General features: G+C 38.7%; 1 pseudogene; it reads left to right on the plus strand.

The window, feature by feature from the left end:
- Positions 1 to 25,406, plus strand: part of LOC125168051 (elongation factor 1-alpha 1-like) — a 105,065-nt pseudogene that overhangs the window by 58,184 nt on the left and 21,475 nt on the right.

The raw sequence follows: 25,406 nt of genomic DNA on the forward strand, positions 1-25,406 counted from the left end.
TGAGCTTCTACTCAGCCTTATGCCCTGGGCTAGACACTGGGAATACCGAAATATGTAAGATATTTGTTTTTACCTGCAAGAAGCTTTTAGTCTAGAGAGAGGTATAGACAAGTCAAATACACAAGCCCAATAGAGTTGAATGCATGTTATGTTTTGTAACACCTCACCCAGTTCCCTAAGGAAGGTCACCTAAACTGAACACTCAACAGGACATGTAGGTGACGGTAGGTAGAGAGAGAGGTCTGCTGCAGCCAGAAGGAACAGTGAGCAAAATGTGAAGTAAGAAACCACAGCACACAGGGAGGACCACAAGTATGAGGAAATAGGTTCTACTTACATAAATGGGCTAGAAAAAAAGCTTAGGGTGGAAAGCCGCCACCATGGGGCAAAAGCACCTGAGGTTAGCTGACTACATGTTGTAATGGGATCACGAGATACTTGTTACATCACCTGCAGGAAATCACTTTCTGTCTGGTGCCAATGTACCTTGATCACAACTTCCACTGGACCCCTCTCCCCCAGACCCTTTGTTTGTTACACATGTTAATGATTACTGTCTGATTGTTTACTCCACATCCATGTGTGTAAGATCTTGTTTTTTTTTCACGTTCACCACATGAGTGGTATCTTGTGAGCTCAATAAATACGGAGACAAAACCCCTGTTCAGGGTTCTTGTCTCCTCCTGGACATTAGCCTCTCTCATATTCAATTCTGCATCCGCTCTCCTGCTGGACAAGAGAGAACTCCAGACTCAGGCTATGGCACACAGGAAATATAACATGGGCTACAGCTCCATAGAGGAGAGCAGATCAGTGATGAGAAGACAACCCTGCAATCTGAGCCCCATTATCCTAAGTACTTGATAATTTCATTCAGCCACTGACTCATTGGGAACACACTTAATGAGGATTCACATGTCAGGAATTGTGCTGGAGACTAAATAAAGAACATACGAGGGACAGAGCTTCCTCAAAGGAGCTTTCAGTCTAGCTAAGGTGCCATAGTGGTAAACTAACAGCTTATGAGGGTTGTGATAGATGTGGAGGGGCACGTGATTCATCCCAAATTCATTCTGTAACATTCTCTCTGCCTCTGATTTCCTTTACTTCCCTTCCAGACTAATTTATTTTTAAGTATGTGGGAGGTTGGTTCAGTTCTCCTGCTTTACTCTCTATTCCATTCTCATTCCTTTCGTTGCTTAAACAATTGAAATGGACATCTTTCCACTAATATTCAAAAATATGTTCTTCCAAATTACAGAGACTTATGTGCTGAGATTCATTTTATTCTTAAATTTTCTGAGAAATCTATATTTTAGCCTACTTTTTATTTAAATATTTTACAGTTCTGAATAAAATAGAAAGCAAGAATTGGAAATAAATGTGAAATTAGTATAGCTATTATTTCCCTTCCATCTATATCCCTTCATTTAGCCAATGTAAAATGTAGGAATACAAAAATAAATATGGAATTAAGAAAACAATAAAAAAAACAAGAACACCAATGAGCTTATCTCTATAATTTAATTTAGCATTTCTTCAAGGAGGCAAGAATTTGTCAATAATCAAAGTGTCGCTAACATTAAGTTCCTAGAGAAGGGTGAAGAGCTGACTGAAACAAACAAAACAGTAATGACATGACTGAGAAGAGGTAAATAGGATGCTGGAACAAATAGTAAAAAGGAGTAAGATAGGGAAGGGTAAATAATAGAAATGCTGACAAAACACTGTTTGGGGATTGAGTGTAACAAGAAAATTAAACTCACAGAGAGATAGGACATAAGAAAGAGAATAAGTAAGCACAGTTCTCTATCTCTTGCTTTTCCATCCAAGAGAAATAACTGTCAGATACAGGTCATAAAGCTTTATAGACTAATGACCTCTGGCCTCTGACCCTGTGATTTATTTCTTCTGAGCAGATGTGCAATCCCTCCTCCTTCTGAGAAAAATTAGACAACATGGCTGGGTCACTTCTCCCATCCATCAAGCAATGAAATGTGTCTCTGAGTCTCAATTTTCCATCAGCACTCTTGCTCCATTCCATCTAACGATGGGTTTACAGGCCAATACAAGGGGTAAACAGACACGTTTTACAAAAGGAGAAATACACACACACACACACACACACACACACACACACACACACACACATGCACACACACACACACATACACACACACTCAATTTATAAATCCTTTCTACTGAACTACAGAAAGCAAGCAGTTCCCAATTTAATTAACAAATTACTGAGAGTCAGCAGAGCCAGTTCATTATTGGCTAGAGCAGATCTGCCCAATTAAAAAAAAAAAGTTTATTCAATGTAAAAGAAGAAGAATTCTATCATTTGCACTGGTCTCTTCTACTTGGCAAGTAGAGGTGCCCGTTTGTAAATGAGCACATTTCCACACAAACAGCATCAACAAGGTATTTCCAGAAGGGCAGTGGTAATTAAACACAGTCCACACACCCTCTTTGATGCCATTTGAAGCAACAAGGAGACTGATTGGAGTCAGGGAGGGGACCTGGGGTAAGTTGTTCTTTTGTGAAGCCATGACTGCTGGTAGCCAGAGTTGGCTCTGGTTTTTGAGGGCAAAGGAGACTGAGTCATCTCCCTTCATAGAAGAGATTTACTGAAAGGGCACAAGAAGTTCCCAGGGATCTCATGCTGCTTTGAAGCAACCTGCATTTCAAGTGGATGTGAAAGGGGGTGGGGGAAGTGGTTTTTGTTGCTAGGTCTCCCAAAGCCTTGCCAAAATTTTGCCTGTTTCTTTGTGAGCCTGGTAACCACCCCAGCTGGGCTCCCCATCACTCTAAACAGGAAATAGATTAATACGCCCATCCTTTTCAGCTTGTAAAAGTGCTCTAGTAAGGGCAAACATGGCCTTGTTTGTTCTCCCTGGGGAACAAGTCAGGCATGAAGTCCCTTTTGTTCAGGCTAAGAACAACCTCCCTTTCCCAAGTCCAGAGAGACATGCAAGTTAATCTGGAAATATGAACATAAACTTTACCTGGAGAAGGTTGGGCTGTCTGAAGTTGCCCAGGAATTGGGATCTGTCTGAAGCCCCAGGAGACATAGAGAGACAGATGATTCCTAGGAAAGGCTCCCTTTAGTTGGTGTACAGTTCCATAAAGAGAGTCTGCCTCCATATACAGGAGAGCATGGAGCTGATCCCACAGCATCTCTAGTCTTAGTTTACAAAAGTGTTATGAGCTGAAGAGGTGAGATGTGTCTTAGATGCCATAGGAATATAAAACTGTAGCCATGATTAGTGCATTAGTTTATGTTTGCTGATAAATATATGCAAAGAAGAGAACAGAGGAATGGGCATTGCTCCATTCTTCATGGAGTTAGGAAGTGCAAAAGACCTTATGAACGATAGATAGATAGATAGATAGATAGATAGATAGATAGATAGAGATAGTTCTATATAGATATAGATGTATAGGTAGATATAGATAGATATTGCCATGTACAAAGGGAGCTATAGTTGGTGTTGAGATTGGTTGATAGCAAAAATAAGTAAGTGATCATCCTTATCTTTAATGACTTTCTAGGAAAAGAAAAGAGTATCAGAGGCATGATTATATTAAAGGTCAAGTGCTGATATGGTACCAATGCATACCATATGAGAGAAACAAGTAATTCTGGGGATTTAAAAGTGGGAGAGATCATATTTCATCCAGTGAAATTAGGAAAAGCTTTATGGTGGAGGCAGCCTCTATGATGAATCCTGATGCATGAGAAGGCCTCCAATAAATGAAGAAAAAGAATGGAAAGGAATCCATTCACTAATGGGGGAAAGGGTGATTAAGAGCCTAGAAAGAAAAATATAGGACTTGCTGGTAGAATAGGGTGATTTGAATGAAGCATCACATTCTTATAGGAAAATTATAACAAATAAGGATGAACAGCCAGATTAGGGCCATAGTGATGGAAGGCCTTAAATGTTAGGCTGTTTGGTTTTTAACTAAATAGAGAATAGGGACTCTTTGAAGATTGTGAACAAGGAAGTGATATAATTGGAACTATACTTTACAAAAATTAATCTAATAATGGGATATGTTGGAAGGTGATTGGAGACAAACCCATGAGACTATCTATTTTAATCATCTAGTCAAAATGTAACAGATCTTTTATATTAGGATTGTGGAAGTGGGAATAGTACAAGAGAGGGATTGGAGAAACTTTGCAAAAGTAGAATCTACAGGCTTGACAACTCACTGATGTGGCTGGCAAGGGAAAGAGAAGAGTCAGAGATGATGCCATGGTTTGGAGCCCAAGGGATTGGAATAATAGTGTTGCCACAGAAAGAAAAGAAAGTCCAGAGTTCTGAAGAAAGTGGAGTTCAGTTTGGGATATATTAAAGTGAAGGTACTAGCTAGAAACTGAGTTAGAAATTCTCAGCAGGCAGCTAAATTATAAAAAATAGGCCAGGTCTAAGACAGAATTGGCAGTCATTGATTTAGCAAATTGTTATGGCGACAGTACTATATGCCAGGCATCAGGGTTATGGAGATAAGCAAGGTCAATGGCTTCTGCTATAGCAGAGTCTACAGTCCAGTGAGGAATATAGACAGGCAAACACACAAGTCCCCTGCAAAATGAGAGGCTGCCATGGGGAAGAAAGGGAAACAAAGGATGTTATTATGGCATTCAGAAAAGTTCCAAAACTTTAGGGGTCAGGGAAAGATCGTAGCAGAATGTGCCCTCAAAGTTGCAGGAGATCACGAGCAGGGAATCAGGATCACCATTTCCATGCAACAGGAATATCCATCTTAGAATGAGAACAAGGTACACTAGAGCAGAAAACACAAGATGGAGAACAGCAAGAGAGGAGGCTGGAAAAGTAAGGTCGAGTATTTTCAGTTTGAGGGTCACATTAAGGAGTTTGGACTATCCCTGGGGCGCCTGCATGGCTCAGTCAGTTAAGTGTCCGAATTCAGCTCAGGTCATGATCTCGCAGTTCGTGAGTTTGAGCCCCACATCTGGCTCTGTGCTGACAGCTTAGAGCCTGGAGCCTGCTTCAAATTCTGTGTCCCCCTCTCTCTGCTCCTCCCCCACTCATGCTCTGTCTGTCTCTCTCTCCTTCAAAAATAAATAAAAACATTAAATTTTTTTTTTAAAAAAAGGAGTTTGGACTATCCCGAGAGTCATAGAAAGTAGCTGATAGGTTTTAAGCTGAGGAAATATTAGATTTTAATCGTATAAAAATCACTCTGTTATTAGGAATAGAGAAGAAAGGGGAAAATAGGGCAATGAGATTCAGGAGACCTGTTCCTAAATAGTAGGCATGTGGATTGAGAAATGTAAATGGACTCCAAAGGTAGAGGTAGAAGGCTTGTTGAATGTTTCGATGAGAAGAGGAGTGGGAGAGAAGAGTCAAGAAAAATACCATTTTTTTTTCTTGACCGTGAGGCAGTTGGTATTACCATTTACTAAGTGAAAAACACCCAAGGGCCCAAAATAGGTCCCTGGATAATATCAATATTTAAGGGGTAGGTGGTAGAAGATGAGACAACAATGAATGCTGGGAAATATTTGCCAAAGAAGTAGGAAGAAAAACTAGAAAATATCTGTATTTTAGAATATAAGAGGATAGTGTATCAACTACGAGAAGAAGTCTATTATACGGAAGACTAACCCAAACACTGCCAAGAGATCAACTAACAAAGCATTATTGGAGATCATAGAAAGGAATGATCGGTGTCTCAGGAAAGAGCAGTTTCAGCAGAAGGGGGAAGACAGGTAAAAATGCAGTGGGTTGTACAGTCAAAATTCTGAAAGGAATGAGCTGACTAAACAAGTCAGTGCAACTGGTCTATTGGCCATCTTGGAGAGTTGAGTGGTGGGGGACAGAGGCCAGACAGCAAGGCTGAAGAATGAGCAAGAGGGTGGGGTGGACGAAGGAGTAAAGGCCGCTCACCCTAGAAATTTGTTGAGGAATACAAGGACAAAACCAAAGCTAGAAGTTCAACTGGACGTGTTTGCAGGTGAAGGAGGAAGATTCAGTGAGACCTCTACTCCCTTCTCGTTTATCCTTACAAAGCTACTGGGACAAAAGAGTAAGGACCAAAGCGTGGTGATGCCCTAAGAGATATGTCTTACTTTTCTTTTCTAGATAGATAGATTTTAAGAGAAAAACAAGCAGCAGTGTTCTGTGGAGTAGACAGGAAGTAGCAGAATGTTGAGCCTAAAATATGCTAGCATAATATACCAGCTGGAAAAGCATTAGCAAACACTTCTTTGAGAATGCAAATGTTTCTTTGAAGGGTTAAGATCTTTGGACTCTAAATAATTTTTCATGTAAATAACATCAGCTCTGTCGAAAGAAATTCTCTGGGTGTCTTAGTCTGTTGGAGCTACTATAACAAATACTATAGTTAGGTGGTTTATAAACACCAGAAGTATATTTCTCACAGTTCAGAAGACCGGAAATAGGAGATCAGCTTTGTAGCATAGTCAAGGTCAAGTTCTGTTGAAAACCCTTTCTCTGATTGCCAACTGCCAACTTTTCCTTGTAACCTCACAACAGTGTGTGACTCTTATAAAAGCACTAGTCCCAATTGGGAAGGCTCCACCCTCGTGACTTCCTCTAATCCTGATCACTTCCCAAAGGCGCTACCTCCTAATACCATCACATTGTGGGACATGGTTTCAAGGTATGAATGTGGGGAGAGACCCAAACATTCAGTTCCTAATACTGGGTCATGGTTGTAGGAATGAGGGTCATGGGAGACAGAAGAAGTTGGAGAAGGGTAAGAATGGAAGCAATAGATCAGTGCAATTCAGAACTGCCTTTCATCTGAGTAAGCCTCCTCTTCTCAAACTTCTCATGCCTTCTGATAATAGGCTTTCTCCTGATTTTCATTGTTGTCTACTGATAAGCACTTAGGTCATTAGAGACAATAACTATTCACAACATGTTTTAAACTACTTAGTAGCAGAAGGCAGCTCAGCAGCCAGGACCATAAATAGGATCTGAGAATCAGATAAGCTCCCTGCAAGCAGATAGAACAATAGACATACTATATGTAGATCATGGTAGAGCAACCAGAAAGATGCATAGCTCCAAGCTAGGCTCACAGTTAGCAACTGCAAAAATTCTGTATGGAGATTATGGTGAATAAGAAAGTTAAATACCTGGATATATTTTTTTCTGGGGGAAACAAAAGGACACACAGTTGTCCTTCCTTTAAATACAAATAAATATCTAATTAGTTCTAATGGTTTCTTTTACTTCGTGATCAGTTCCAGGGACAAAAATAAAGTATCTTAGCTGTCAGAACCTTCCACGGTGTGAATACTCAGTAAATACTAAGAAAGCAATCCAATATGTGAAAATAAAAAGCCAGAATAAATCTGCCTCCTTTCTTGAATGCTGAACCTTTAAGCACTCAACAGGGAGGAAGCATTTTTCCTAATTCAGAGATACAGAGTGGTTTGTTACAGAAAGGGGAAAAAATCCAATTAGAAAGCGGGATTTGTGAGGCTTCTGCTTTGGCATGAACCACATAGCAGAGTCGATTCATCAGCTGTAATACCAAAGGCGGAGATGCCTAATATTGGAGATCATAAGCCAATTTCCAGTCTGTTGGCTGTCTCATCCTAGGAGGTAGTTTAATGTTCTGATTTTAGTAATAAATATTACTGAATAAGCATAAATAATAGGTATAAACTTCTTTTGCCTTAAATGCTTACACAAAAATGTCTAAAACTTCCCAAAGTGTTCAACCAAAGAGTGAAAAATGAAGTCATACTGGTTGTTTTATATTTTGCAGAACGAAAATGATCATTTGACTAAATGATCTACCATTTACGCCCAAAACCTAATTATTGGGTCTAGTAAGAACATTTCCAACGACATCCATGTTGTTCTGTAAGGAAAATGAAATATTGAAATGAATGCTTTGGGAGCAGTTGTCACCAGCGCTCTGCCCATATCCCCTCTGATCCCTTTGCTATTTATTCTCATGTATACCTACCCCTGCAGCTCTCAGGCTCCCAGCAGCCAGCAACTGTCTCTCTTTGTTTGCGAGCTGCCCTGGAGCTGCTGGATCTTGCTTTGCCTGAAGAAATGGAGACACCTAAGTGTCCTACTAATAACATATGATGTTTATTGAGTACTTACTATATGCTGGTCCCTATATTAAGCAGTTTATCTGAATTGCCCCATTATATCTCACAGTAACTGTGAATAGTATAAACAAAGAAATTATTGACTCAATAATTTCCCTTCTATGAAGTTGTTACATTACTATTACTATACTTATATACTATGATGTATGTACAAAGATATTCACTATAGTCATGTTTAAAAAAAAACACTGTAAAATGGGGCACCTGGGTGACTCAGTCAGTTAAGCATCCGACTCTTGATCTCAGCTCAGGTCATGATCTCAGGGTTTGTGAGTTTGAGCCCTATGTTGTGGACTATGTGCTGACAATGAAGCCTACCTAGGATTCTGTCTTTCCCTCTCTCTCTGCCCCTCCCCTGCTTGCACATGCTCTCTCTCTCTCTCTCTCCCTCTCTCAAAATAAATAAATAAACTTAAAAACACCATAAACCTAAATTGTCATCAACAAAGGATTGGTCAAATAAATGTTGGCACATCCCTGAAGTAGAGTCCTGTACAGCCACACAAAACAAAGAGGCAGCTCTATGTGCACTTTAATGGGACAATTGCTAAGAGATATTGTTATGTAAAAAAACAAGATGTTCGATAGTCACATATACATAGTTGTATATGAGTGTGCATTGATTATTTCCATAAAGAGAACCGTAAATTGGAAGAATTTAGTAGAAAGATGTACCTTTCGAGAGGAGGACTGGGGGTTTGGGAAAGGAGGTAGACTTATTTTTGTTTTATACTCTTGTTTAACCATGTGCTCATAATACCTTTTTCTCATTTTGAAAGTAAATACATGCAAAATTCAGTGCAGAATTTCAGAGAGAGAGGGAAAGGCTGATAAGCTCTCTCTAGCATTTGTTCAGAGTTCACATGTTTCAAAGGCATATATATCAATCTTATCTACACAGTCTCAAAGCAGGTGTTATTATTCTCATGTGAAGGAAAAGGAACTTAGAGAATGAACTACATTGTTCAAGTGCACCCAGCTGGTGAGTAGCAGATCTAGGATTTGAATCCAAGACAATTTGATTTCTAAGCCCTTATTTTTTTTTTAATTTTTTTTTAACGTTTATTTATTTTTGAGACAGAGAGAGACAGAGCATGAACAGGGGAGGAGCAGAGAGAGAGGGAGACACAGAATCGGAAACGGGCTCCAGGCTCTGAGCTGTCAGCACAGAGCCCGACGCGGGGCTCGAACTCACGGACCGTGAGATCGTGACCTGAGCCGAAGTCGGACGCTTAACCGACCAAGCCACCCAGGCGCCCCTCTAAGCCCTTATTTTTTACTCTTTGTCATTTTTCCTTTCAAAATCCAAAATGGAATAATTAAGCCATTTAAGTAACTATAAAAATTAAGTAAATTTGACCAATGAAGGATCACAATTTTAATTTTTCTTTTTAATTATGATAAAATCTGCTTGCTTCAAGGAAATATTTAATATGAATATAAATTCAGCGACAGGAAAAAATTTCTTTTTAAGTAGTAGTAAAATTATAATTAATTGATTTACTTTTTTTAACGTTTATTTTTGAGAGAGAGAGAGAGACAGAACATGAGCAGGGGAGGGGCAGAGAGACAGGGAGACACAGAATCTGAAGCAGCTCCAGTCTCTGAGCTGTCAGCACAGAGCGCGACACGGGGCTCAAACCCACAGACTGTGAGATCAAGACCTGAGCCGAAGTTGGACACTCAACCGATTGAACCACCCAGGTGCCCCTATAATTAATTAATTTCTAATGAAAATATATCACAAGTTTACCAGAAAGTATGGAAAATTAATAGAATGAAAGCAAAAAAAAATATCTATTTTCCCAAAAGAAATAGGAAACATATTTACCAGGTAAAGAAATAATTCCCTGAAAACCCCAACTCTCATGTTTCAGTTAGAAACTGTTTATAAAGTCAGGTAATAAAACCAAAGAGATACAGAAATACCCAACTAGTGCTGCCCTGCAGACACTCATACTGGCTCATGAGAGCCAATCACTAAGTTGTCAGGAAGTTTAAGAATTGATTGTTCAAGACAGCCATTAATTAACAAGTAGCTATATAAACCTACAAGTAACTAAATCATATTAAAAATAAAGGTAATATATACCTAAAACTCATCGCTTCCTAATCCATTTACTATTACTTATGTCCTTGAGGTTATTTACATCTAAGGAATCTGTATGGTAGAAATATATGTAATAGTGCACTGATGTGACTCTCTTCCCAACTCCTTCCTTAATGACATCACACTGGTAGTTTGAAATCAGCCTTGGAGGGAGTGCTTACACTTCAGAATCAGCAAATGCTAAAAATGGGACTTTTTTTTCTTCCATAAAGCCAGTTTTTAAACAATTATGAGCACAACACTGGACTCGATCTTAATTAATAGCATACATGTATAAAATTTGCAATTTAGGGAAAAAATCCTTATGACTTTTGCAGTAAAAATTGACCATTAAACCATTCAGTGATGAAAATTGGCCAATTGTTCCCGTGGTTGATCCTAGAAGCCATATTTCCAACTATCATTTATGAAATGTACACATCTAGGTTCTTAAAAAAAAAGAAATGAAAGACAGTAAACAATGAAATATTTCCTTCTTTCAGTAGAGACTTTGGTTCTAGATTCAGAATCCCTTCTTTAGAAATTATATATGGAGTCCACAGAATGGATGGATTTATTCTCTGTGTTATCCATGTTTGTAGATTTAAAACAAAGTTAGTGGTTTTCTACTCATAATAGAGGCATTTTTTTCACATTTTCTGGTACACAATGACAGACAAAGATGCCAAAGATTAAAATGATTTGAAACCCATGAAACTGTAATAATGGAAACCAATCTAAATGGAATAACAAAATGAATAAACCTGCCAAGACTGTGCTCTATAAGATGTGTGGGGAAGATTTCTCATGGTCTCTTGGGTAAACGTTTGGGATCTTAAAATATCTTTTTTTAAATAAAGAATGCCATTTTAACCATTTTTTAATGTTTATTTTCAAAGTGAGAGAGAGAATGCACAGGGGAGCAGCAGCAGCAGAGAGAGAGAGAGAGAGACTGAGAATCCCAAGCAAGCTCTCCACTGTCAGCTCAGAGCCCAACACAGGTCTTGATCACATGAACCATCTCATGAACCATGAGATCATGGCCTGAGCTGAAACCAAGAGTTAGATGCTTAACCAACTGAACCACCCAGGTGCCCCTTAAAATATTTTTAAAAGACAAAAACAAAATAAAACAATTCCTGAAACTTGCTAGATAAGTCAGTACATTGTAAATACATAAGGTAAATGGATTTATGGGTGCCCATCAGGTTTCAACATTATTTATAGTTAGAATAAAAACTAAGCTTGGTCAGTGGAAGGGCCTGGTTTCTTCCCGTAGAACTAGCTTGCAACTCCCTGACACTAAGTCATTTGTTTCAGGAGGGAAATGTTACATGTCCACACTTATATGTTTTTGTTTTTGTTTTTTTATTTTTGGGACAGAGAGAGGCAGAGCATGAACAGGGGAGGGGCAGAGAGAGAGGGAGACACAGAATCGGAAACAGGCTCCAGGCTCCGAGCCATCAGCCCAGAGCCTGACGCGGGGCTCGAACTCACGGACCGCGAGATCGTGACCTGGCTGAAGTCGGACGCTTAACCGACTGCGCCACCCAGGCACCCCACACACTTATATGTTTTAAACCATTCTGACCTTTCACACACACAAAAAAGAAGTTTCACAAAAAAGACAACCTAAAGGGAGTGGAACTGAAACTTCTTAATTGGAAAAAAGCACTTGTTCACTCTGACGGGGCATGCCAACTTAAGCACAATTAACTTTATACTATGTATGCAAAACCTGCCTCCACCATCTCGGCAGCCTAGGTAGCCACCCATATTATATACCTGCACAGAACCCAAAGGGTCTCCTTGTTTTAAAAAACTGTTCCATACTTTAGCCTGTTATTCCTAAACTCCTCCTGTTTCAATTGGCATTGTATGAATCATGGTCTCCAGGGGAGAGTTTTGAGGGCCAACCAAAGCAAAGCCTTGAATGTATATTTAAAGAGGGGCTCCTGGGTGGCTCAGTCGGTAAGCGTCCGACTTCAGCTCAGGTCATGATCTCATGGTCTGTGAGCTCGAGCCCCGTGTCAGGCTCTGTGCTGTCAGTTCACAGCCTGGAGCCTGCTTCCAATTCTGTGTCTCCCTCTCTCTCTGCCCCTCCCCTGCTCATGCTCTAACTCTCTTTATCTCAAAAAAAAATGTATATTTAAAAAAATTAAAAAGTAAAGGAAGACTGGGAAAAAATGAGTTAAGAATCCACCGTAAGTAGCTGGAGAAAATGGACAAAAGGGTAAACACAAAACAGAAAGCCTAAGTTACAAATAGAAGAGCAAAAATTACTGGGGGGAAAAAAACTGGAAAGACGCCATCACCAAAGCATAAAAAGACAAATGATAAGCTGGAAAAATATTTGGAACTCATATCATAATGAGCTTACTGGCAATCAGCAAACTGTAAATTAAAACAAAAAATTGAGTTAGCATTTCACATCTCTCATATTGACAAAACTAAAAAGCCTGATAATAACAAGTTTTGCTGAGGATGTGGGATAATATAAAATTTCATATCCTACAATATAAGTTGTATGAACACTGGAAAGCAATTTGGTGATCTCATCAGTCAAAGACGCCCTTCCCAGAAGCTTAACACTCCTATCTCTAGTCACGTTCCAGAGCATATTTCTTGCATGTGTACTCAAGGAACATGTACAAGAATAATTAATGTCATTGATTAAAAGAGGAACAGATTTGGAATTAACCGAAATGCTATCAATTTTAAAATGGAAAAAATAATATTTTATACTTGTACAGTGAATCCTAATAGCTCATAGTTGTTAAAATGAATTAACCAGAGCTATCAATATAAATACGTATCAACGTAAGTAAACCTCAAAAACATAATCTTAAGGGGCTCCTGGGTGGCTTAGGTAGTTAAGCTTCCAACTCTTGATTTCATCTCAGGTCATGATCTCACAGTTTATTGGGTCCAGCCCTGCATCAAGGCTTCTAGCGCTGACAGCAAAGAGCCTACTTGGGATTCTCTCTCTCTCTCTCTCTCTCTCTCTCTCTCTTTCTCTCTTTCTCTCTTTCTCTCTTTCTCTCAATGCCTCTCCTCTTTGCATGCACACACACACACACACACACACACACACACACTCTCTCTCAAAATAAATTTTAAAAATTTTTATTTATTTATTTTTGTTAAATTCTTTTTTTATTTTTTTAATATGAAATTTATTGTCAAATTGGTCTCCATACAACACCCAGTTCTCATCCCAACAGGTGCCCTCCACAATACCCATCACCCACCCCCCCCCACCCCATCAACCCCCAGTTTGTTATCAGTTTTTAAGAGTCTCTTATGTTTTGGCTCCCTCTCTCTCTACCTCTTTTTTTTTTCCCTCCCCACCTCCATGGTCTTCTGTTAAGTTTCTCAGGATCCATATAATAGTGAAAATATATGGCATCTGCCTTTCTGTGCCTGACTTATTTCACTTAGCATAACAGTGATATAACGTTCTATCCACGTTGCTACAAAAGGCCATATTTCATTCTTTCTCATTGCCATGTAGTATTCCATTGTGTATATAAACCACAATTTCTTTATCCATTCATCAGTTGATGGACATTTAGGCTCTTTCCATAATTTGGCTATTGTTGAAAGTGCTGCTATAAATATTGGGGTACAAGTGCCCCTATGCATCAACACTCCTGTATCCCTTGGATAAATTCCTAGCAGTGCTATTGCTGGGTCATAGGGTAGATTTATTTTTAATTTTTTGAGAAACTTCCACACTGTTTTCCAGAGCGGCTGCACCAGTTTGCATTCCCACCAACAGTGCAAGAGGGTTCCCGTTTCCCCACATCCTCGCCAGCATCTATAGTCTCCTGATTTGTTCATTTTAGGCACTCTGACTGGCATGAGGTGATATCTGAGTGTGGTTTTGATTTGTATTTCCCTGATGAGGAGTGACGTTGAGCATCTTTTCATGTGCCTGTTGGCCATCCAGATGTCTTCTTTAGAGAAGTGTCTATTCATGTTTTCTGCCCATTTCTTCACTGGATTCTTTGTTTTTTGGGTGTGGAGTTTGGTGAGCTCTTTATAGATATTGGATGCTAGCCCTTTGTCCAATATGGCATTTGCAAATATCTTCTCCCATTCCGTTGGTTGCCTTTTAGATTTGTTGATTGTTTCCTTTTCTGTGCAGCAGCTTTTTATCTTCATGAGGTCCCAATAGTTCATTTTTGCTTTTAATTCCCTTGTCTTTGGGGATGTGTCAAGTAAGAAATTGCTGTGGCTGAGGTCAGAGAGGTTTTTCCCTACTTTCTCCTCTAGGGTTTTGATGGTTTCCTGTCTCACATTCAGGTCCTTTATCCATTTTGAGTTTATTTTTGTGAATGGTGTGAGAAAGTGGTCTAGTTTCATCCTTTTGAATGTTGCTGTCCAGTTCTTCCAACACCAATTTTTAAGGAGACTGGTTTTTTTTTCCATTAGATATTCTTTCCTGCTTTGTCAAAGATTAGTTGGCCATACTTTTGTGGGTCTAGTTCTGGGGTTTCTATTCTATTCCATTGGTCTATGTGTCTGTTTTTGTGCCAATACCATGCTGTCTTGATGATTACAGCTTTGTAGTAGAGGCTAAAGTCTGGGATTGTGATGCCTCCTGCTTTGATCTTCTTCAAAATTACTTTGGCTATTTGGGGTCTTTTGTGGTTCCATACAAATTTTAGGACTGCTTGTTCTAGCTTCTAGAAGAATGCTGGTGCAATTTTGATTGGGATTGCATTGAATGTGTAGATAGCTCTGGGTAGTGTTGACATTTTAACAATATTTATTCTTCCAATCCATGAGCACGGAATGTTTTTCCATTTCTTTATATCTTCTTCAAGTTCCTTCATAAGCTTTCTATAGTTTTCAGCATACAGATCTTTTACATCTTTGGTTAGGTTTATTCCTAGGCATTTTATGCTTCTTGGTGCAATTGTGAATGGGATCAGTTTCTTCATTTGTCTTTCTGTTGCTTCATTATTAGTGTATAAGAATGCAATTTATTTCTGTGCATTGTTTTTGTATCCTGAGACTTTCCTGAATTCATGTATCAGTTCTAGCAGACTTTTGGTGGAGTCTATCTGGTTTTCCACATATAATATCATATCATCTGCAAAAAGTGAAATCTTAACTTCATCTTTGCCAATTTTGATGCCTTTGATTTCCTTTTATTGTTTGATATCTGATGCTAGCACTTCCAACACTATGTTAAACAACAGCGGTGAGAGTGGACTTCCCTGTTGTGTTCCTGATCTCAGGGGGAAAGCTCTAGTTTTCCCCATTGAAGATGATATCAGCTGTGGGCTTTTCATAAATGGCTTTTATGATCTTTAAGTATGCTCCTTCTATCCCGACTTTCTCGAGGGTTTTTATTAAGAAAGGATACTGGATTTTGTCAAATGCTTTTTTGAATCCATTGACAGGATCATATGGTTCTTATCTTTTCTTTTATTAATGTGATGTATCACATTAATTGATTTGCGAATGTTGAACCAGCCCTGCATCCCAAGAATGAATCCCACTTGATCATGGTGTATAATTCTTTTTATGTGCTGTTGAATTCGATTTACTAGTACCTTGTTGAGAATTTTTGCATCCATATTCATCAGGGATATTGGCCTGTAGTTCTCTTTTTTTGTTGGGTCTCTGTCTGGTTTAGGAATCAAAGTAATACTGGCTTCATAGAATGAGTCTGGAAGTTTTCCTTCCCTTTCTATTTTTTGTAACAGCTTGAGAAAGATAGGTAGTCTCTCTGCTTTAAATGTCTGGTAGAATTCCCCTGGGAAGCCATCTGGTCCTGGACTCTTATTTGCTGGGAGATTTTTGATAACCAATTCAATTTCTTTGCTGGTTATGGGTCTGTTCAAGTTTTCTATTTCTTCCTGTTTCAGTTTTGGAAGTGTGTGGGTGCTTAGGAATTTGTCCATTTCTTCCAGGTTGTCCAGTTTGTTGGCATATAATTTTTCATAGTATTCCCTGATAATTGCTTGTATCTCTGAGGGATTGGTTGCAATAAATCCATTTTCATTCATGACTTTATCTATTTGGGTCATCTCCCTTTTCTTTTTGATAAGCCTGGCTAGAGGTTTGTCAATTTTGTTTATTTTTTCAAAAAACCAACTCTTGGTTTCATTGATCTGCTCTACAGTTATTTTTAGGTTCTATATTGTTTATTTCTGCTCTGATCTTTATTATTTCTCTTCTTCTGCTGGGTTTGGGATGTCCTCGCTGTTCTGCTTCTAGTTCCCTTAGGTGTTCTGTTAGGTTTTGTATTTGGGATTTTTCTTGTTTCTTGAAATAGGCCTGGATGGCAATGTATTTTCCTCCCAGGACTGCCTTCGCTGCATCCCAAAGCGTTTGGATTGTTGTATTTTCATTTTCATTTGTTTCCATATATTTTTTAATTTCTTCTCTAATTGCCTGGTTGACCCATTCATTCTTTAGTAGGGTGTTCTTTAACCTCCATGGTTTTGGAGGTTTTCCAGATTTTTTCCTGTGGTTGATTTCAAGCTTCATAACATTGTGGTCTGAAAGTATGCATGGTATGATATCAATTCCTGTATACTTATGAAGGGCTGTTTTGTGACCCAGTAGGTGATCTATCTTGGAGAATGTTCCATGTGCACTCAAGAAGAAAGTATATTCTGTTGCTTTGGGATGCAGAGTTCTAAATAGATCTGTCAAGTCCATCTGATCCAATGTATCATTCAGGGCCCTTGTTTCTTTATTGACCATGTGTCTAGATGATCCATCCATTTCTGTAAGTGGAGTGTCAAAGTCCCCTGCAATTACCACATTCTTATCAATAAGGTTGCTTATGTTTGTGATTGTTTTATACATTTGTGGGCTCCCATATTAAGCACGTAGACATTTATAATTGTTAGCTCTTCCTGATGGATAGACCCTGTAATTATTATATAATGTCCTTCTTCATCTCATGTTACAGTCTTTAATTTAAAGTCTAGTTGGTCTGTTATAAGTATGGCTACTCCAGCTTTCTTATGACTTCCAGTAGCATGATAGATAGTTCTCGATCCCCTCACTTTCAATCTGAAGGTGTCCTCAGGTCTAAAATGAGACTCTTGTAGACAGCAAAGAGATGGATCTTTTCTTTTTTTCCATCCTGATACCCTATGTCTTTTGGTTGGAGCATTTAGTCTATTTACATTCAGTGTTATTTTAGAAAGATATGGGTTTAGAGTCATTATGATGTCTGTAGGTTTCATGCTTGTAGTGATGTCTCTGGTACTTTGTGGTCCTTGCAACATTTCACTCACAGAATCCCCCTTAGGGTCTCTTGTAGGCTGGTTTAGTGGCGATGAATTCCTTCAGTTTTTGTTTGTTTGGGAAGACCTTTATCCCTCCTTATATTCTGAATGACAGACTTGCTGGATAAAGGAGTCTCGGTTGCATTTTTTTCTCTTCATCACATTGAAGATCTCCTGCCTTTCCTTTCTGGCCTGCCAAGTTTCAGTAGATAGGTCTGCCACTAGTCTTATCAGTCTCCCTTTATATGTTAGAGCATGTTTACCCCTAGCTGCTTTCAGAATTTTCTCTTTATCCTTGTATTTTTCCAGTTTCACTATGATATGTTGTGCAGAAGATTGATTCAAGTTACGTCTGAAGGGAGTTCTTTGTGCCTCTTGGATTTCAATGCCTTTTTCCTTCCCCAGATCAGGGAAGTTCTCAGCTATGATTTCTTCAAGTATACCTTCAGTCCCTTTCTCTCTCTCTTCCTCTTCTGAAATTCCTATTATACGGATATTGTTCCGTTTCCTTGCATCACTTACTTCTCTAATTCTCCCCTCATACTTCCAGATTTTTTTATCTCTCTTTTTCTCATTTCCTCTTTTTCCATAATTTTATCTTCTAATTCACCTATTCTCTCCTCTGCCCCTTCAATCCGAGCTGTAGTCTCCTCCATTTTATTTTGCACCTCATTTATAGCATTTTTTAGTTCCTCATGACTGTTTCTTAGTCCCTTGATCTCTGTAGCAGTAGATTCTCTGCTGTCCTCTATACTCTCTTCAAGCGCAGCAATTCATTTTATGACTAATATTTTAAATTCATTTTGTTATATTGTTTAAATCGTTTTTGATCAGTTTGTTAGCGCTTGCTACTTCCTGGAGTGTCTTTTGAGGAGAATTCTTCCGTTTCATCATTTTGGATAGTCCCTAGAGTGGGGCAGAGCTGTAGGGCTCTTCCTCTGTGCTGTCTGGAGTAACTTACGTTGGTGGGCGGGGCTGCAGTCAGACCTGATGTCTGCCCCAGCCCACCACTGGGGCCACAGTCAGACTGGTGTGTACCTTATCTTCCCCTCTCCCAGGACAGGACTCACTGTGGAGTGGTGTGGCCCCTGTCTGGGCTACTTCCACCCTGCCAGTCCTGTGGTGCTGCTTCTATGGGATCTGGGGTATTGGGCCCAGTGGATCTGCAAAGTGCACAGAGGTGGGAGGGGCAGGCTTAGCTCGCTTTGCCATCCGCAGTCCCCTGCGGGAAGGGCCCTGCAGCACTGGGAGGGAAACAGGCAGACCCTTTGGAGGGATGAATCCACAGAAGCACAGCCTTGGGTGTTTGTGCAGTGCAAGCAACTTCCCTGACCGGAACTGGTTCCCTTTGGGATTTTGGCTGGGGGATGGGCGAGGGAGATGACGCTTCCCAGTGCCTTTGTTTCCCGCTAAGCTGAGCTCTGTCCTCTGGGGCTCAACAACTCTCCCTCCCATTGTCCTCTAGCCCTCCTGCTCTTGGAGCAGAACTGTTGACTTATAACATTCAGATGTTAAGTCCCACTGGCTGTCAGAACATACTCCGACTGGCCCCTCCACTGTTACAAGCCAGACTCAGGGCTCTGTCTTGCTGGGCGGGCTGCCCCTCCACCCGCCCCGGCTCCCTCCTCCCAGTCTGTGTAGCGCACCGCCTCTCCTCCCTTCCTACCCTCTTCCATGGGCCTCTTGTCTACGCTTGACTCCAGAGAATCTGTTCTGCTAGTCTTCTGGTGGTTTTCTGGGTGATTTAGGCAGATGTGGGAGATCTAAGTGATCAGCAGGACGTGGTGAGCCCAGCATCCTCCTACACCGCCATCTTCTCTCAAGGTCAAAAATAAAAAAAAAAACTTTTTTAAAAAAACATAATCTTAAGCAAAAAAGGCTAAAATATGGAATGACATTTACAATAGTATGCTATCTCCATAAAGTATAAAGGCATACAGATAATGTGTTTCATGTTTAACATGATTAGAGTAGAAGTATAAAATAATGAATAGAAAGGATGCAAGGCTTCAGAATAGTAATTATTTGTGGAAGGCAAGGTAGGAAATGAGTTTGTAAGAGTTCACAGGGCCTTATGCTCAAAAGATAACATTTTTAAAAAGTTTTTATAGCCAGGTAGATTTAACTAAATTTGGTGGTAGTGCACAACATTTGTTTTATTTTTCTGTAGACATTTGTTGAGCTTTAAATAGATCAGAATAAAAAAAATTAACAAAATAATAAAATGCATTCTGTAGAGCCTCTTCTAAAGTTATTCTAATTAGAAATCTCTTGCACTTTTTAAAAAAAGGGGAATTTTACCTGATTTGTCATGAGTTTCTACATATTGTTAAGTTCCTATTTTTAAAACAAAATATCTGATGTTATAACAGATCCTACTTTTGTCCTTAAAAAAGCTTTAAATAAGTTGCCTTTTTCCTCTGAGAAATATATTCACATATTTTATTTATAGAGAACAAGAGGACACTTGAAAACACATACATACACATATAGCCTCACATCTAAATAAACAAAACAGACACGCATACTCACATAGGCACACACACATGCTCACATGTTCATTCACATACATGTACATACTTCTGATTTCCCATATTGATGTCCGTTATTGTACAAGATTTTAATAAGATTTAATACTATCATTCTTTTATTTTTATACTTATCTGAGTTTGCTCATATTTATGCTGAAAATCACACTGTAAAGCAATGTACCATGACGTATATCTCTGGCATTGCTGGATTCCGTACTCAGTATTAAAACATTGGCTTCTTTCACAATTCTCCATTTGTTTGTGTACTTCATATTGAATCTAGAGTCTCTTGGATCTGAAAGTTTTGGAGGTCATCTGAGCTACCACTTTTTCTGATAAGTGTTCTCTCTTCTAATCAATTTATCTCCTTTTAGCCATCTGTACAATCTTCTATCACTCATTCTTAGCACTGACATATAGTTCCTTTCTAGAGTAGAAGTAAATAAACTACCCCCAATGATTTATGACCTCGAAATTTGCATATGCTTCATTGGGAATCAGTTTTAATAACAATCTTTGTGACACTGTTCCATTTATGGTTCGTATAAAATATGGCAACAATTCAGTTCCTGTATGTAAACACAATTTGAAACTTAGCAGAAAATTAAAGTATTGGAAAATGAGCTTTACTCCTTTTTTAAAATGGCCATCTAATAAGATCCATTTGTTGAACTTATATTGTTTCTAGTGATTAAGTTAAGTTTTAGTGTTGCCTGAAGTGTTTCTCTTGTGGCAAATGATTGAGAAAATAATTATAATGGTCTATGTCTTTGACAGAGTCTATAAACACTGGGATGGCAGCACATGATTAAATTTATGTTTAGATTGTAGAAATCGTTGCTGCTTAAGAAGAGAACAAGCATATTGATCTTAAAGAGTGAAATAAGGCAAGATGAAAGGAATAATTAAATCTGGCAGTATTGGTGTTCCCATCCATAGCACTACAATTATACAAATTACATCTTTCCTCACCTTGCCCCTCCTTCCTCTCCTCTTTAGGTTTAAATTCAAGACCCCCTGAGCAGATGTCATGAAAAGGATTTTGTTTTCTTTTGCTTTGCTAAATAGCCTATTTTCAATAGAGAAAGGCTCTGGGCTGGTTCTTGAATAAGGCTATCTTGTATTCCCTGTTTAGGATGGAAATGTGCACAGTACTTAAACCTATTTTAGTCTTTGAGCATAGATCCTCTTTGACCCCAAAACCCTATGAATAATGTAGGTGTTTGGGGAGGTAATGATGAACTCATTTGGGACAGAAGGGAGTAATTTTATGCCATGGCAGTCATTGGGCCACTGTGGGTCATGGGGAAACAACTGGGACTATGATGCTTCAAGATGGAGAAACTAAATCTTTATGAGTTCAAGCCAAGCCTTATCTGAGATGAAAAAGTCAGCATCTCTTTCCAGCAACCCCCATCTATTGGATTTCACCTAAATTGTCTAGGAGTGACTTACAATAAATATATAAGGAGTTCTGAGAGCTCAATACTTTTCTTTCACAGAATTCCTTTTAATTGGAATGATAACTACATTTAGAGAGAATTCTTCCTAGAGCCTGTGTATTTGAGTCTTTTTGTTTGAATACCAGGATCTCCCCTGCAAGACTGTAATTGGTGTGCTCTTCAGTCTCTTGCTCTGAGCACCACATCACTTACCCCCCTTATATTTGCTGATATGTTGCATTCTCATTTTCCTTCTGCCTCTTTGTCATGGTAATCCAGCTGAATGTCTGTCTACTCCTGCATGTAGCTCAATACACCAAGGTCTGATACCTGTGTTGTGCTAAATTAATATTAACAACAAGCCACACAGGACTCATGTTTGCTCAGATCTCATAGCCTGATGACACTTTCCCTCTCCTCACTCTTCTCTTGCATCTGATGATGTCTCCATTAGCCTCCTTCATAAATGAGTGTTTCTCAAAATGCATTTCATAAACTATAATCCCTCAACATGTTCCATGAAAAGTAAGCCATAGAAGAACACGTTTGAGAAGTACTGCATAGTCTAGCCCAGTATTGTCAATGTGGTAGCCACTCACTATACATGTCTCTTGAGCTCCTGAAATGCAACTAATCTAAATTGTGATGTGCTACAAGTTGAAAATTCACACTGGATTTCAAACACATATTATAGGAAAAAGAATGTAAAAGGCTTTATCAATAATTTTATGTTGGTTGTATGTTAAAATGATATCATTTTGGATATATTACATAAGAAAATATGTGATTAAAATTAATTTTACCTCTTTCATTTTAATGTACCTTCTGGAAAATTAAAGAACATATATGTGGCTTGTATTATATTTCTATTGGATACCACTATTTAACCCCTCTTAGAAATCTACAATTTGTAAGTACATAGTAAAATTTCTAAGAGGCCTTATAGTAGGGAATCCTGTTTAACTTTGTTAAAACCAACCCAACGGGTACATGAAGAAATGCTCAACATCATTAATCATCAAAATCAAATCAAAACCACAATGAGGTAGCATCTCATACCTGTCAGAATGGCTATTATCAAAAATACAAGAGGTATATGTTGGCAAATTGGTGGAGAAAAGGAAGCCCTTGTACATGTTGGTGGGCATGTAAATTGTTACAGTCATTATGGAAAATATTATGGAAGTTCCTCAAAAAATTAAAAAATAGAACTACCATTGGATCTAGCAACCCTACTTCTGGGTATGTAGCTGAAAGAAATGAAATCACTATCTTAAAGAGAAATATGAAGGCTCCATATTCATTGCAGCATTATTCACAATAGCCAAAACATGGAAATATCCTAAGTGTTCGCTGACACATGAATGGATAAAAGAGTTGTATGTCACACACACACACACACACACACACACACACACAAGGAATTATGTGAGATGCTGGATGTGTCAACTAATCTTATTGTGGTAATCATTTCACAATCTATACACATATAAAAGTATCACATTATACACATTAAGTTTATACAATGTTATATGTCAATTATATCTCAACAAAGCAGAATAAAACCCTATATTTCTTGAACTTCTTTGATTGTGGAACCCATTTTCACATAAGAACTATTTGTGGTCTCCAGAAACTAGTAGTTTTTAAAACCCACTTTGGAAAATATGGCACGAGGTACAAGGTCTGAGAAACTTTGATCCTTTTTTTATGCATAGCATCCTTCCTGATTCTTAGTAAGAAATAGAAGGTATAGATTAGATAGGACAAATGTCTATTTTGTCCAGATATCACAAATATCCCTTGTATCCCTGACATTAATATAAGTTAATTACTTACATTTACAGTGATTATTTTTGTCAATAAAGCTAAGTGGAATTCAAACCTTATTTTCAAAGGTTCTCTGACATGAACATTAACCTTCATTCAGGATTTGGCAATGTTAAATATATACATTAATGTAATGATATGATGGCATTAGAGACTATATTTCCTATTATCTCCATAATCATGAACATCTTGGATCATGGGATGATATCTCCAACACCCTGAATCATGAGCAAATAGTCAAAGAGTCAAGATCACAGTACAGAGGACTACAGAGAGAACCAAAATAAGCCCACCATCCTTTTATGCTCATCTAACGTCTCTGATATTTGGAGGATATAATACAAATAGTTGAAGTAATAATAATAAAAAACGGCTACTTTTGGAGCATTTTTCATACCCCAGCACTTCGCTGAGCACTTTATTGCTCTCACTTCACTTAATCCTCCTCGCAGTAACTTCATTAGTTACAGACACGTTCTCTCCATTTTATGCACAAGGAAATTGAGGTTCAGAAAGGTTAAGTAACTAGCTCAAGGTTTCCTAGCCAATAACTTATGGAGCTCTGAACCCAGAGCCTACATTATTAACCACTATGACATATTGTAAGGTGGTATGTACATGTATAATAAACCTCCTTCCAGGGCATATCCCCAAGAACTTAAAGACGACAAGAAGGAAAGAGTCCTTCCAATTTATTTTTCTCCTTTGTGAAATTTGTGCAATATTTCCACAAACCTCTCCATGAAGTGAGTAGGAGAGGATAAAAAATATTTATTTGTGGGGCACCAGGGTGGCTCAGTCAGTTGAGCAGTCAACTCTTGATTTCAACTCAGGTCGTGATCTTGAGGTTTGTGGGATCAAGCCCGGTGTCCGGCTCCATGCTGACAGTGCATAGCCCACGTAGGACTCTCTATCTTCCTGTCTCTCTTCCTCCCCCCCACTTGCTCTCTCCCTCTCTCACAAAATAAATAAATAAACATTTAAAAAATATTTATTTGTAACCCTTGGACATTTTCCTGGAGTCTCTCCCACTAATGTTAAACCATACTGATCTTCACAGTTTGCATTTTCCCCAGATAGAGTTCCTGAAAATTAGATGAGATTCCAGATTGATTTCAAAACTTGCAGTACTGCTAATATGCCTTGTACTCTTTCACCTTACTGCTTTGCTAAATTCTGATCCCTTGACTGGGGATGCCCTTGCATTTTTTTTTGTCCCTTTATTCAGGATCATTCCTTTCTCAATTCCCATTCAAGATGTCACTGCTTTCAGGCATCCTTACCTGAATCATCCTCTATCTCAAGATGGCTTAGATAAGGTACCATCACCACCATAGGCATCCTTAACCCAATATGTTTTGCTCTATTCCAAAGCCTATCATACAGTTCTGAAATTCAATAGTTAGAAGGTCTAGTAGTGGTCATTTGTCACCTGTATCTATGTTCTCTCCATATTTAGGAAATGTTTCACCTTATAAGACTTGGTGGAAATTAGAGCTGATTTATTTCTTATATAGTAGATCAGCTGTGCTCACACTGTCTTTGGAAGAATAGGATATACCTGGAGCAAGTTTTCCTGAAAATAAAATTTTAGGGAAGTTCCTCAGGATTTGGGAACGAAGTCACACCTATTTGGGAAAGGTAGTAGACTCTTTTTTAGAGCTACCTATTACTCTTGTAACTAAATGCCTGATCATGGATTAATTGCTGACCATATGAGATGAACAGTTCATTGTTAACTGGGTTTTATCTAATACACTAGCCATAAAATCAGGCAGGCCTTTAATCACTCCATCATCAGGTGGAAGTGGTACATAGAATATCTGGCTTAAGAAGTCCGAAAGCACAATTATTTTACATGGATATGAAGCTTTTGTTTCAGTGCAGCTAACCCTTGCCACATAGTCAAACCTCCTTTAACCCCTACCTGTGGATCAGTTCCTAGACTAGTTGGCTGAGGAGGAAAACATCCCATCCTATTTTGTACATGGTGTCACAGGTTAGGTTCTCCAGAAATCGATACTGAGATGGAGTTTGAAATGGAGAATATTTATTGGGAATCAATACCTGGAAAAAGAAGGGGATAAAGGCACATTGAGCAGAAGAGGAAGCTGAATG

Source organism: Prionailurus viverrinus, chromosome B3 (assembly GCF_022837055.1).
Source record: "Prionailurus viverrinus isolate Anna chromosome B3, UM_Priviv_1.0, whole genome shotgun sequence".
Lineage (NCBI taxonomy): Eukaryota > Metazoa > Chordata > Mammalia > Carnivora > Felidae > Prionailurus > Prionailurus viverrinus.